We start from the raw sequence: 13549 nt of genomic DNA, 5'->3' as shown, positions 1-13549 counted from the left end.
ATATGAGTTGGACAGACTACGAGATATTATGTATGCATGTATCATTATGCACAACATGGTGATTGAAGATAAAGGAAGAAACATTGCGGAGTATTCACCTACCGAACCAAGACACATTCAATTTCAACCAGGGACAACAGAATACTTACATAGAGTCGTTGATATCCAAGATCAACGAAAACACAAACAACTGCGAGAAGACTTTGCAGATCATATCTATGATGGCAGTGAAGTTTGAGTAATTTAGATCGAAAATGTAATTTGTTTTGTCTTTTTTTTTTGTATCTAATTTAGGATTTTTATTGTTATTGTTATTTTTAATTTAAGATTTAATTTATATTACAAAATGACATAAATAAAAAAAATAAAGAAATTCGAAAATATAGAAAGTAAAAACTCAAAAAAAAATTAAAAAATCAAATAGAAAATAAGTGGTGTTATTACATGTTATTAGGTGTTACCCATTTCCACATTTGGTGTTATAATAGCAATTATGACTAGGATGATGATGTGGCAACTTTTTGGTGTGGTAATATGTAATAACATGTTGCCCACACCCAGCAGCCTTAATCCACCATGGGGACGCACACAAGGGGACACCGTCACACATTGGCGACGACGGCCTAAAAACGATCGATCGGATAGTTTTATATGTTTATGCATTATGCATGAAAGTAAAAATATATAGAAATAGAAAAAGACCATAAACCGGATTGACCCGGCGGTTTAACCGGTTGAACCGATCATCACACCGAGTCAATTAAAAACTCAGGTTTTAAAACATTGTGTATAGGGTTGTATGCAAACGGAATTTTACATTCTTTGACTTTCCCCCCTCTATATCGTTTTCTAATTCAAAACTTCATATTTACTTTTTCCTTTCCTTTTTTTGTTTCGGGGCTTTCTCATCTTTTTCCTTTATTGGTTCCACTTCTACTCGTAATTATCTTTCCTCAACTTAATTTATTTGATAATTAATTTAATTAATAATTATAATACTTATACTTTTCTGAAATAATTGCTCTATTTTAATTCAAATATTACTAAAATACGTATCTAAATAAATACAGAGAGTGAATTACATGAATGGTCCTCATAGTTTAAAGTAAATCGTAGGTTTGGTCTTTATTTTTTTTATAACTTAGAATCATCTTCATAATTTGTTTTTGTTTGTGGTTTTGTTTCTACCAGAAATGGTTGTTATATCATTATTTATTTATTTACTTTTTTATAAATGGTTTTATATTTATTATTGACGTGAATTTCTTTTATTCCTTTTAGTTAAATAAAGATCAAATGCAATCCATATGCATTCGCCTCCTGTACGAACACCAACATCAACACCAACACCGTCACTCCGACCACCCCATTCATCTTCGACAACAACCCACCTGTGACAACAATCTTGTTCACCTCCGCCACTACCATTGATCACCAAAATCAAACATGAAATTAAAATCCAAACAAATAAAAATTAATTCCTAAAATCTAAACCACTCCTAATATCATCAAAAAAAACTGCTTTTGTTGTTAGAAATCGAAAACCTAATCGATTCTTGAAATCATAAAGGAAAGTGAACCTAGATTTCAAACACATAAACCTAATCAATTCTTGAAATTTATGGGATTGCACCTGATTTATATTTAACATTCATAGGGACGTTCAAGCCTAAAATTCACATCAAGAAAACAGAAAAACAGAAAACGGAAATCGACTTGATTAGCTTTATGGTGGTTGTCGAGACCAACAAATAGATACCCTAAATCTTGCACACTAAAATAACGTGTAATGGTAAAGGGATCGAACGTACAAGGATTGGTTCAATTTGTATCTCTATAAAAATCTATTTGCAAAAATTCTTGCAAAACGACAATAAAAATAAAAATGAGGATTTTAGTCTTTTGGTACTTTAAATAACTAAGTTATGCTATAACTAGAAGATTACAATCAAGCAAGAGCAAAGTTTAATTTTACTTGGCTATAGTGACTTAAAAGCTTAAGTCACATAGATCTTTCTTAATTAGTACAATGATTAGAAAAGCTTATAACATATTTTTTTTGTTAAAGTCACAAATCAACAAAACACATAATTTATGAAAATCAACTAGCATTAAGATTTAAGAGCCACTAAGTCCAAAAGGAAATCAATATGCTTTCTGAAACATCCCAAAAATCATGATCAAAAATTTTGTTTTTAAATCATAAATAAACCATAGTTATCATAATCATCTCATCCAAAAATGTAAGTCATAATATCTTAAAACATCATATCCAGAAACACATGTCAATATATCAGAGTGTAACATCCCAGGCTAAACATAATGGTGTGTACACTGCAGTCATCCTGAGCTCTTCCATTTGCTACTGGAAGTACCTGAAACCAAAACTGAAAACTGTAAGAACGAAGTGTCACACCCCCGAACCAGACGGCGGAAACGGCTGAGGGCTCGTGTGACTTAAATTGAATATCTTCACAATGAATATACATGAATCATAACATAAACATCACCATGCATCAATATATTACAATTGACATTGTTCACATCAAGTACATTGTTTTAACGTTACAAATCCATACATAAATTGTTTGATAGTTTTCAAAAGCAAAACACATTAACATACTTGGTACTTATTTTCCAGCTTACTTGTTACCTGAGAATACAAGTTATATTGAAAACGGGTCAACATATAGAATGTTGGTGAGTTCATAAGCAGGTTTGATATGAAATGTTTTGTGTAATTTGAACGAAAACAACCCAGAAAATCCGATATTTTTTGAAAAGACCATTGTTTTTAAAAATGTGTGAAGATTCGTAAATATATGCATGATGATTTCAAAACATGTATAATTGAAAAACTTAGTGTTAAACGTACAAGTGAAAACGTTGAACTTCCCCGGAAAACCCGATGTTTTCCAAAATAAAAATATCATATAACGGTTTGAATGGTTACTCATTACGTGAATGATTTTGAATTACATTGTTTACTTGGTTTACATTGGATTTATTTATGTGAGTCATTATCATCATGCATGATAATGACTAGTTCGTCTGTCTTGGCACTCTGGTGAACGTCGGAATTGATCTTAAGATTTTGTCACCCTAGACTGGCCGAGTCTAACTGTAGCGAACAGCTGAGGTGTGGGGGAGTCACCTCCGTATAGATCTATACACAAACTCTCGCTCTCCCTCCAGGAGACTTTGATTATAACTACAGACTACGACCGACACACGTTGGTTCCACCCATTACTACTCACTGAATCCCAATTGACTTTGATTACTATTGATTATCGACCTGTATTTGTTTACTTTGGTTACGCGTAAGCCTAACAAACGAGGAGAAGAGGAAATACAAAGCCCTGCTACCTTCGTGAGTTATTTTAGGCTGTTGGGTATACGAAGGACATGTTGGCCTATTTCGTATTTGATTACTTGGACCTTACTAGCAATGCTAATGGGCCACTAAGGCCCAATAGCACTTAAAAGCCATTGAAGGTCCCTTAAATATGAAATTGGGTCATAGAAGGCCCAATAACACTTATAATTATCCCTTGGGCCCAAAATCATGTTAATGGGTCACAAATGCCCAATAAACATGTATGGAACTTTCAAGCCCAAAGGATTTAATGTTTACTTGTTATGGGTATAGTACAGTCGTCGGAATGTTTAATTGAACAATTCTTAAATTTTTATCAATACGAGTCCGATATTCGGAATTTATGTATATTCATCTTGCCACTTGTCATAAGTTGTGGTTTGATATTTTTGACCCAAATATCTTAAATAATAAAATAATTGACTCAAAATATTGGTTTGACCATTTCAGCCCTTCTTGGATAAAAATGACAATTTTAGCCCTTTATATATATAAAAAGACATTTTAGGCCCTAAAAACATTTTCTTATCATTTTTTACCCATAGACTTTGTTTATGTGGTGGTTTTAGCTAAAAATTTACTTTTATCAGTTTCAGCCCTTCCAGAAAAAGTATTTTACGGCTAAAGTCCAAACTTTTTGCAACTTTTATAATTTTGGCCCAAAATCCAAAAACTTTACATTTTTTTATCCTTTTTGGTAAAGAAAAGCATTTTAACCCCTGAAATTATTTTGTTTACCCTTTTTATCCCCTGTTTTGAGAAAATTTTCATTTTAGCCCTTTGAAAATCAGATTTTTCGCAACCTTGGGCTTAATGGGCCGAAAAGCCCAAAAATTGACCCATTGAGCTATTATTTACATTTCAAGTCCTTTGAAGAGCATAATTGTCACAAAAACATTTATTTTAACTGTTTTGACTCTTTTTCCCCTCAATAAAACCGTGAATAGCAACCTTTCCACCAACTTTTGTTTATTTGACAATTTAAGCCCCAAAAATTTGTTTTATGTTACAATGTGTCAATTTTAAATCTTAGAGGGTATTTTTCTTGACTTGTTAGTGTGGTATACTTAGATCAAGTTTGTTTTACTTCTTATGCCATAGATCTCGAGATTTATACTCTTTTTGTTGCATATTTACCACATAAACACATACAATCATACATACATGCATAAAATCATACATATCACACACATACACATAGATCTACAAATTTTTACTTGTATTCTCCCCCATAAAACTAGTAAAAACCGAAAAAGAGGTGTATGAACTCACCTTGAGTTTGTGGTTTTGGTTTTGATGAAGAATAGAGGAAGTTTTATGCTATTCTCGACCTAGCAAGCTTCTTGGAGGATTTTTGACTTAGATGTGTTCTAAGAGGCAAGATCACGAATTTTGTATGAGATAAGGGGGATTGTTGATGAAATGAAGAAGATATGTTATGAATCAAAGCAATAACTTACCAAGGATGTGAACTAGTTGATAAAATCCTTAGATTTCTAGCCAAATTTTCGAGACCTTCAAAGAAGAAGAGGATGATCTTGAGAGTGGTTTAGAGAGAATTTGTGAGGTGTGTGTGTGTGTATGTGTGTGTGTGTGTGTGTTTGGTGTCTTTGGCCGAAGGAAAGGAGAAAGGGGGAAGAGAGAGGGTGAGATGACTAGTCTAGATACATGTTGGTCCATGCAAGGGTGCATGGTGTGTAATAAGGAGGTGGCACCTCCTAAAGTCAACCCTTCTCTTATTTCTTTTTTTTCTTTTTGGGCCGAGAAAAGGGAAGAAAGAAGAGAGTTTTGGGCCTTTGGTGCCTAATTCCATCTTATGGGACCATTTTTTATGATTTTTGGCCCATTGGGCTCCTATGATGAATTACGGTCCAATTAGGTAAAAATAATGGGTTTCATAGCCCATTAAAGCTAATTAGGTTAGTTATGGTCCATTAGGGTATTTTGTTTCATTCTAGGCCCAATATGGCCCCAAATGTTAAAATAAATGGAAGTAGGTCCAATTAGAGCCCATTTAAGAGTTCTAAGCTCAAAATAGTCAAATTGGAAGCTTATTGGCCCATTAGGCCCAATAAGGAAATCCTAGTCCATAATGGACTTAAACCGGGATATCTAGGGTTTCCAACTCTTTATTGACTATTTGAAGTGCTTGCATAGAGTGTTTGATGGACAATTTGTTGTTATTGAATAAGCATCATACATGCTTTCACATTTTTGGTTCACAAAGGTTGTCATTGTTGTTGTTACAAGCATCAAAATTCCTAGTTGTGACACGAAGCTTAGTGAGTCTCCCCAAACTACCACATACCATACACATACTCACATAATAACATATCATTAGCCTTGTCTGCTTCATCGGGCCCCGCCCGGCATCGGGCCCCACCCGACATCGGACTGAAATCCGACATTGGGCCCCGCTCGGCATCAAGAAAAGCTCGGGATACATATGAACATATCAACAAATACACATAAATAATCATATAACATAAACATATAAACATTCCACGGGCCCCTCCCGGCATCGGATCGAAATCCGGAAACATACAAACTTTCCCCGGGTATTGCCCAGCATCGGACCGAAGTCTGGGAACATACAAAATAGACACATGCAAGAATCACACAGACATCAAGCATACAAACATTCATTGGGCACCGCGCGCCTGACATCGGATCGGAATCCAGAACATATAAACCTACATCGGGCACTACCCGGCGTCAAACCTTGGTTCGGAACATACTATCATATATACACAAGCCGGCATTGGTGCCTTCGACCTGTTCATACAGGAGGAAACTCACCTCGCACTGTTGAAGTCCCGCGAATAAATCTTTGGTTGTGGGCTGACAAATCCCCGAACTGTCAATCATTAAAACAAAACTCAATTAACCATTTGGATTTCAATGCATAACCATAAATCCACACTTAGGGGTAAAAGGACTATTTTACCCTTAACTTAGCTTGGTCCAAGACCAAGGCCCAACTCATACTCTGAAGGCCCAAAAGTCAAATAATGATCCAAGGCCCAACATATGGCCTGATTTTCTAAATTGGGCCCAAACTCCTCACATGGGCCTTACCCTAAAGCCCATCCAAAAACCTAGTCCATAGACTTGTTCGTAGATGGCCCATCCATAACTCAATCACCAAAGCCCAAAAGAAAGGCCCAACTCAATGCCCAAACAAAAATTAGGGTTTTCACATAAAATGACGATTAGGGTTAAGTGTTCTAACTTAACCCATTATGGAATTAATCCATTAATTCTAATATTGCATTAAGTTAATTGCAAAGGACCATCCATTAATAATCTAAATCCAGTAAATAGTTTCAGTGTGGGTCCCGATCAAATTCCAAAATTATGGTTTCATGATATTAGGGTTTTCTAAACCATAATTAGGGCTTCCAACCCAATTACATGCCAACAAGGTTCCAAATTAGGTTTTTAGGTTAATTAGGGTTTTCTTAGTGTGACATCCTCAATTTCACGGCCAGGAAAGACCGATTTGATTATGCTTATTTAAATTAGAGTATTCTTTTCAAAAGAGTAAAATGATGTGGAATTTGTTCCTAAAAATATAACAATATCATTATCAAAGCATTTCCGAGGAAATGTATTTCATTTATATTTAAAAACCTTGGGATGTCATAGTCAATACAGCAACATAAGCATAAATGTAATATTATAGGCCTTACAATAGTTTATTATTCTATTGGCCTATTCTCCTTAAAATCTCACTCCAGATTTAAACTCATCACACCTGTGCTCTTACGCTACCACCTGTGAAACAAAGAAACTGAGTGGGTCAGGCTTGGGATCCTGGTGAGCACATTGGGTTTCCAACCCACAATAATTAAATTTATTAATTTCATCAATCAATCAACTCGGTTACCCATTGTGTAAGTCCCTAAATTTGGAACCAACTAGTGATCAAACGCAAGAACAATCAATAATAAATGAGAACAAGAAGGATTACAAGCAAGAATGATCCAAATTGCATACTTTTCTATTGAGTCGCAAACGTATGGTACAATAGACATACACATAGAACCGTATTGTACTTCTGATAATACTGACACTATATATAGGGAACATGAACTGTAAACAAGCTCACAACTGCAAAAAAGCTTGCAACCATAAACACCAACTGAACCGAAAACACCTTGTTTTCGGTTTACCCAACCGCAAATTCTATAAACACCTAAACAAAGACTAACAAGACTCATACAAATGAAATCCTAGTCCAAACCAACAAAATATGACCTTACAATATGTCAAAAGGCAACCATTTGCACTCAGACTCGCCGAGTAGGATCGCGGATGGTCGGACTGATTTAATGACAGACTCGGCGAGTCCATGCTGTTTAATGAAAAACTAATTCCCGTGGTTTGGGACCTATTTAAAGGGGCTTATAGCCAACATTTGCGGCTACCAGAACCCTAAGAGGAACCCTAAGAGATCTAGAGCGTTTGTGAGGAAGGAGAGGTCATTTTTGATCCTTGTGTGGGTGTTTTTGCAAGTAAAAGGTGGCCAAGGCAAGAGGGAACTAAAGAGGGTGCTATTCTATGGATTTCAGAGTCTAGGAACTTCATACTGAGGTATACATTTCGATCCTTCTTCGGTTTGGTGTTAATCTTTGAGAGTTAGGGTTTCTAGCCCCTTTAGAGTATGGATTGTGGTGCAATTGGTCCCTTCTTGTGTTGAAACTTTGGATCTGGATCCAAAGTGGTCCAGAGACCTTAACTCCTAGATTTTTATGTGTATCATTGGGAGTTATGAGCTTGGGATGGCATATTGAGGCCATTTCTTCAAATAGAGCCATTAGGTCTTTGCATGGGCATCAAGGTCTAAACTTTACGTGTTTATCTTGCTTAAGGAGGCCAGATCTATGGGTTAGAGGAACGGATCTGACCTTAGGAGGTCATTTGAGTTTGAGCATGGCTTGAACTCGCCGAGTCCAAGAACAGACTCGGCGAGTAGGATGGTTTTTCCCCATGAATCACGCAGATGGTAACTCGTTGAGTTGGGGAAGTGACTCAGTGAGTCATTGGGGATTTTGAGGATGTGAGTTCATGACTGAACTCGCCGAGTCACAATTGTGCACTCGGCAAGTCTAGTCAAAGGGTTGACCGTTGACTTTTGTTGACTTTTAGGGTATGGTCACAATTGGACTTGAGAATTGTTTGAAGGGTAAAATGGTCTTTTAGCCTTCTTAGAGGACATGTGAGGATTTAGTCTAGCTTGGAGAGCCATTATTAATTAGGATGGTCATTTATGTGTTTAGGCAGAGGCTAAATCAGTGTTACGGGAGCGAGATATTACCGAGACATTCAAGGTGAGTCTTCTCACTATACTTTACCTTGAGTGGTAATTAGAGTTATGTGACAGAATTATTGCATGCTATTTATATGATGTGCTGCACTGCATTATTTCTATGTGATTTATGCCGTGTGTATATCAGAGTATACCAGAGTTAGAACCGGAAGGTTCACAGAGTAGGACCAGAGGGTCCACAGAGTTAGGGCCCAAGGGCCTGCAGAGTTATAGCCTCGAGTGGCTAGTATGTGTTATGTGTGGTACATTGGGGAACTTACTAAGCTTCGTGCTTACAGTGTTTTTTGTTATGTATTTCAGGTTCTAGTGAGGATCGCGGGAAGGCGCCGGCATGATCGGTACACACACGCGGAGTTTTATTGATATGTTATGATCATGGGGATTTGTAATAAGATAATGTTGATACATTGTTTTCTTGAAAGTGATTATGAATGAATTTATATGGTTTTAAAAAGTGAAAAATTGTTTGAATTTTTACGGAGTTACAAGTTGGTATCAGAGCCTTGGTTTGAGGGATTCGGATGCATCTTCGGGCGTATCTGAACTCAAACTGAGGATTTGAGAAAAAATTTGATAACAAAACAATTTAAAAAAAATTGTTTTAAGACAAACAGAGCAGAGCCGTGTGTACGATCAGCTAGAGCCCGAACGGTGATTTCCCAAAATACCCCTGTAATAAGTGTTATGAGATATATTATGCCATGATATATGTTGAGTTATGTTAATGCATGCTAGAGTAGACTAGGTATTCTTATTAGGACTAGAGTGGCATGATATATGATGCCTTAGTCTAGGAGTTTTGCTGCTAGAGATGTTTGAGAATGTTGAGATAGTAGTGAGGAGCTTATGAGAGATCTGCTAGCGAGTAGCATATGATGAAAGAGAGTAGAGTACTTGGGATTTGGGACTCTGGGAGGAGGACTTGGGATGAATGTTGATGCGGTGTGGACGGTAGTATTGGGCCCGTACTACTAAAGACACCAGGTCAGTGCGCGGTCCAAGTAAGAATCCTTAGAGTACTAAGGAACAAGTAGGGTGGAGTTATCGAGTGTGGGTATACTCGAGCGAGTCCCTAATATTATTATGTTGTATTTCAGAGGGAGATCATGGTTGGGACACGCCACACACCATAGAGCAGCGATACGAGTGATGTTGAGATCCGTAGGATCATCCATGAGGAGGTGGCTACGGCCATCCAGGCAGAGAGAGATACCAGAGATGTTCGGGTCTATCAAGACCACACTGATAGAGACATTTGACAAGAAATAAGTTGCTCTTTCTGAGGTTGCGGTTGTTGTGGCCACTACAGCTATAGCTGCGACTAGGCCACATGGTGGTGATGTGTTGCTGTTCTGAGATTTCAGCAACACAAAACCACCTGATTTTGATGGGACCCAAGATCCGATTGCAACGATGAGGTGGATATCAGACATAGAGGGGTGTTTCTTTACTTGCTCATCTCCAGAGCACTTGAGAGTCCGATTCGTGTTGAACCAGCTTCGCTTGGGTGCGAAGGACTGGTGGAAGTTTGTGACGGCCCACTACATACCTGTTGAGCTTTCTGCAGTGACCTGGGAGAGGTTTACTACTATGTTCCGAGATGAGTACGTTCCCCAGGTGGAGAGAGATAGCGGTTGGCACAAGATTTTCTGACCCTCAAGCAGGGTACTGAGTTTGTTACACCGATTACTCGGATGTTCCAAGAGAGGGCGATGTTCTGCCCAGAGCACGTGTCCTCCAAGCAGGCATGTATGAGCGGATATCTGAGTGTGTTGAGGAGGGATATACGAGAGTTTGTGGCGAACTCAACGTACCGAACATTCCCGAGCTTCATGCAAATGCTCGGAAGAGGGAGATAGAGTTGGAGACTCAGGCTAGGGAAGAGGCGGAGTCTCAGGGGAGGGACAGGCGACCGGCAAAGTCTCAGCCGGCAACCAAGCAAGTCAAGCCCGCAGATTTGAGGGCAGGGAATCAGAAGGTTCGCACTTGTGGCAAGTGTGGCAAGAGTCATGATGGGGTGTGCAGAGCATGGTCTTGCTACAAATGCGGCAAGGAGGGGCATATGGCCAAGGATTTCCCCAAGGGGTTTGTGGTCTGTTTCCACTGCAACCAGACCGGACACCGGAAGGCAGAGTGCCCGTAGTTACGAGGGTCGGTGCAGGGAGCATCTCATGGATCTACCCCTACTGCTATCAGAGCTACAGAGGGTCGGCTGGTGAAGGCCGAGACACCGAAGGCACGAGGGAGAGCCTTCCAGTTGACCGCGGAGGAGGTCCGCGCTGCATCCGATGTTGTGGCCGGTATGAATTCTTTCTCTTGTTTATTTTGAGTTGTTGATGATATGCTTATGTTATAATATGTGTAGGTACATTTCTTGTATGTTATGTGCCTGCTTTGGTGTTATTTGACTCGGGTGTGAGTCGATCTTTTGTATTTTTAGCCTTTAGTCAGCACATCAATATTAGTCGAGAGGCATTGAGTCGACCTCTGAGAGTTTTCATAGCTGATGAGAGAGTGTTGTATGCCATTGAGGTGATTCGAGGATGTGTACTCGAGATCTTCGGCATTGCATTTCCTATTGATTTGGTTCCGATTGCGGTGGGGGACGTCTATGTTATCGTGGGCATGGATTGGTTGAGCAAATTCAGAGCGGTTATTGACTGCGAGCGACAGCTGGTGACCATACAAGACCCTAGTGGGGGATTTCTTACGGTGTACGGCGAGGGTACCCGTTATGGGTCGGTATTTTGTTCGGCCGCTAGAACGAGACAGAGTCTACAGCAGGTATGTAAAGGGTTTGTAGCATATGCGATAGATACGAGGGTTGATACAGAGATACCGAGGTCAGTTTATGAGGTTCCGATAGTGCGTGAGTTCCCGGATGTATTTCCAGAGGAGTTGTCGGGTGTGCCCCCCGAGAGGCAGGTAAAGTTCCGTATCGATTTGGCTCCGGGGGTTGCGCCTATCGCCTTGCGCCTCCAGAGATGCAGGAGTTATCCTCGCAGCTTCAGGAGCTACTGGGGAAGGGGTTTATTCGGCCGACCAGCTCGCCATGGTGAGCGCCTATCCTTTTCGTCAAGAAAAAGGATGGTTCGCACCGGATGTGCATTGATTACCGGGAGTTGAACAAGTTTATGGTCAAGAACCGTTACCCATTGCCAAGGATCGAAGATTTGTTCGATCGGTTACAGGGAGCATCTTGGTTCTCCATGATCGATTTGAGGTCTGGATATCATCAGGTGAGGGTGCAAGATGAGGATATCCAGAAGACATCGTTCAGGACTCGTTACGGACATTACAAGTTCGTGGTGATGCCTTTTGGGCTCACCGATGCACCGGCGGTGTTCATGGATCTCATGGACAGAGTGTGCAGGCCGATGTTGGATCGCTCGGTGATCGTGTTCATCGATGACATATTGGTATATTCGAGATCCAGAGAGCAGCATGAGGAGCATTTGAGAGAAATTCTCAGAGTTTTGAGATCAGAGAGGCTTTATGCCAGATTCTCCAAGTGTGATTTTTGGTTACGATAGGTCCAGTTCCTAGGGCACCTCGTTAACCAGAATGGGATATTGGTCGATCCAGCCAAAATAAAGGCAGTGATGAGTTGGGAGGTGCCGAGATCCCCCACCGAGATCAGGAGTTTCCTAGGGTTGGCTGGCTATTATAGGAGATTTATCAGGGATTTCTCCAAGATCGTCGTACCAATCACCAAGTTGACCCGGAAGGGTGTTGCTTTTTCATGGGGCCCGGAGCAACAAGCCTACTTCAAGACACTTCGCCAAAGACTATGCGAAGCCCCGGTGTTAGCCCTTCCGGAGGGGATGGAGGACTTCGTAGTGTATTGTGACGCATCGATATCATGGTTGGAAGCGGCGCTTATGCAGAGGGGCATGTGATAACATATGCATCGAGGTAGCTGAAAACTCATGAGTCGACGTATCCCACCCACGATCTAGAGTTGGAGGCAGTGGTGTACGCCCTCAAGATCTGGCGTCACTATCTGTATAGGGTTCGGTGTACCATATACACGGACCACAAGAGCTAGAAGTACCTGATGGATCAGCCTAACCTAAATATGCGCCAGAGGAAATGGTTGGATGTGGTAAAGGATTACGACTATGAGATTCTGTACCACCCGGGAAAAGCTAACGTTGTAGCCGATGCCCTGAGCTGTAGGGCGGGGGGCGCCCCGATGCGAGACGTTTTCCTGAGATTGACAGTGATGACACTGGTGTTGGACACCATTCGTGGGGCCCAGGCTGAGGCCGTGAGACCAGAAAACCATAAGAGAGAGCGTGTTATCGGGTAGGTATCGGAGTTCGTTACAGATAATCGAGGGCTTATGACATTTTAGGGTTAGATTTGGGTACCGTTTGTGGGAGGAACGCGTACCATTTTGATGGAGGAGGCACATCGATCGAGGTTCTCGATCCATCCTGGGGCCACTAAGATGTATTTGGACTTGAAGAAGGAGTATTGGTGGCCCTGTATGAAGAGAGATGTCGCATGGTTCATAGAGAGGTGCTTGACCTGTCGCAAGGTTAAGGCCGAGCACCAGCATCCATATGGTAGGTTGCAGCCGTTAGAGATTCCCGAGTAGAAGTGGGAACAAATTACCATGGATTTTATCACCAAATTGTCGAGGACTGCTAGGGGTGTCGATGTAATTTAGGTGATTGTGGACTGGTTGACGAAGAGCGCTCATTGCCATCAGTGAGAGCTCTTCTGCGGAGAGACTGGCAGAGTTGTATGTAAGGGAGGTGGTATCGTGGCACGGAGTACCGATCTCAATTATCTCAAATCGAGATGTACGCTTTACTTCCATATTGTGGAAGAA

This window comes from Lactuca saligna, chromosome 2, assembly GCF_052625555.1.
Source record: "Lactuca saligna cultivar CGN05327 chromosome 2, ASM5262555v1, whole genome shotgun sequence".
NCBI classification, from domain to species: Eukaryota; Viridiplantae; Streptophyta; class Magnoliopsida; order Asterales; family Asteraceae; genus Lactuca; species Lactuca saligna.
The sequence above is the reverse complement of the archived record's forward strand: the minus strand, read 5'-3'. Positions refer to the sequence as shown.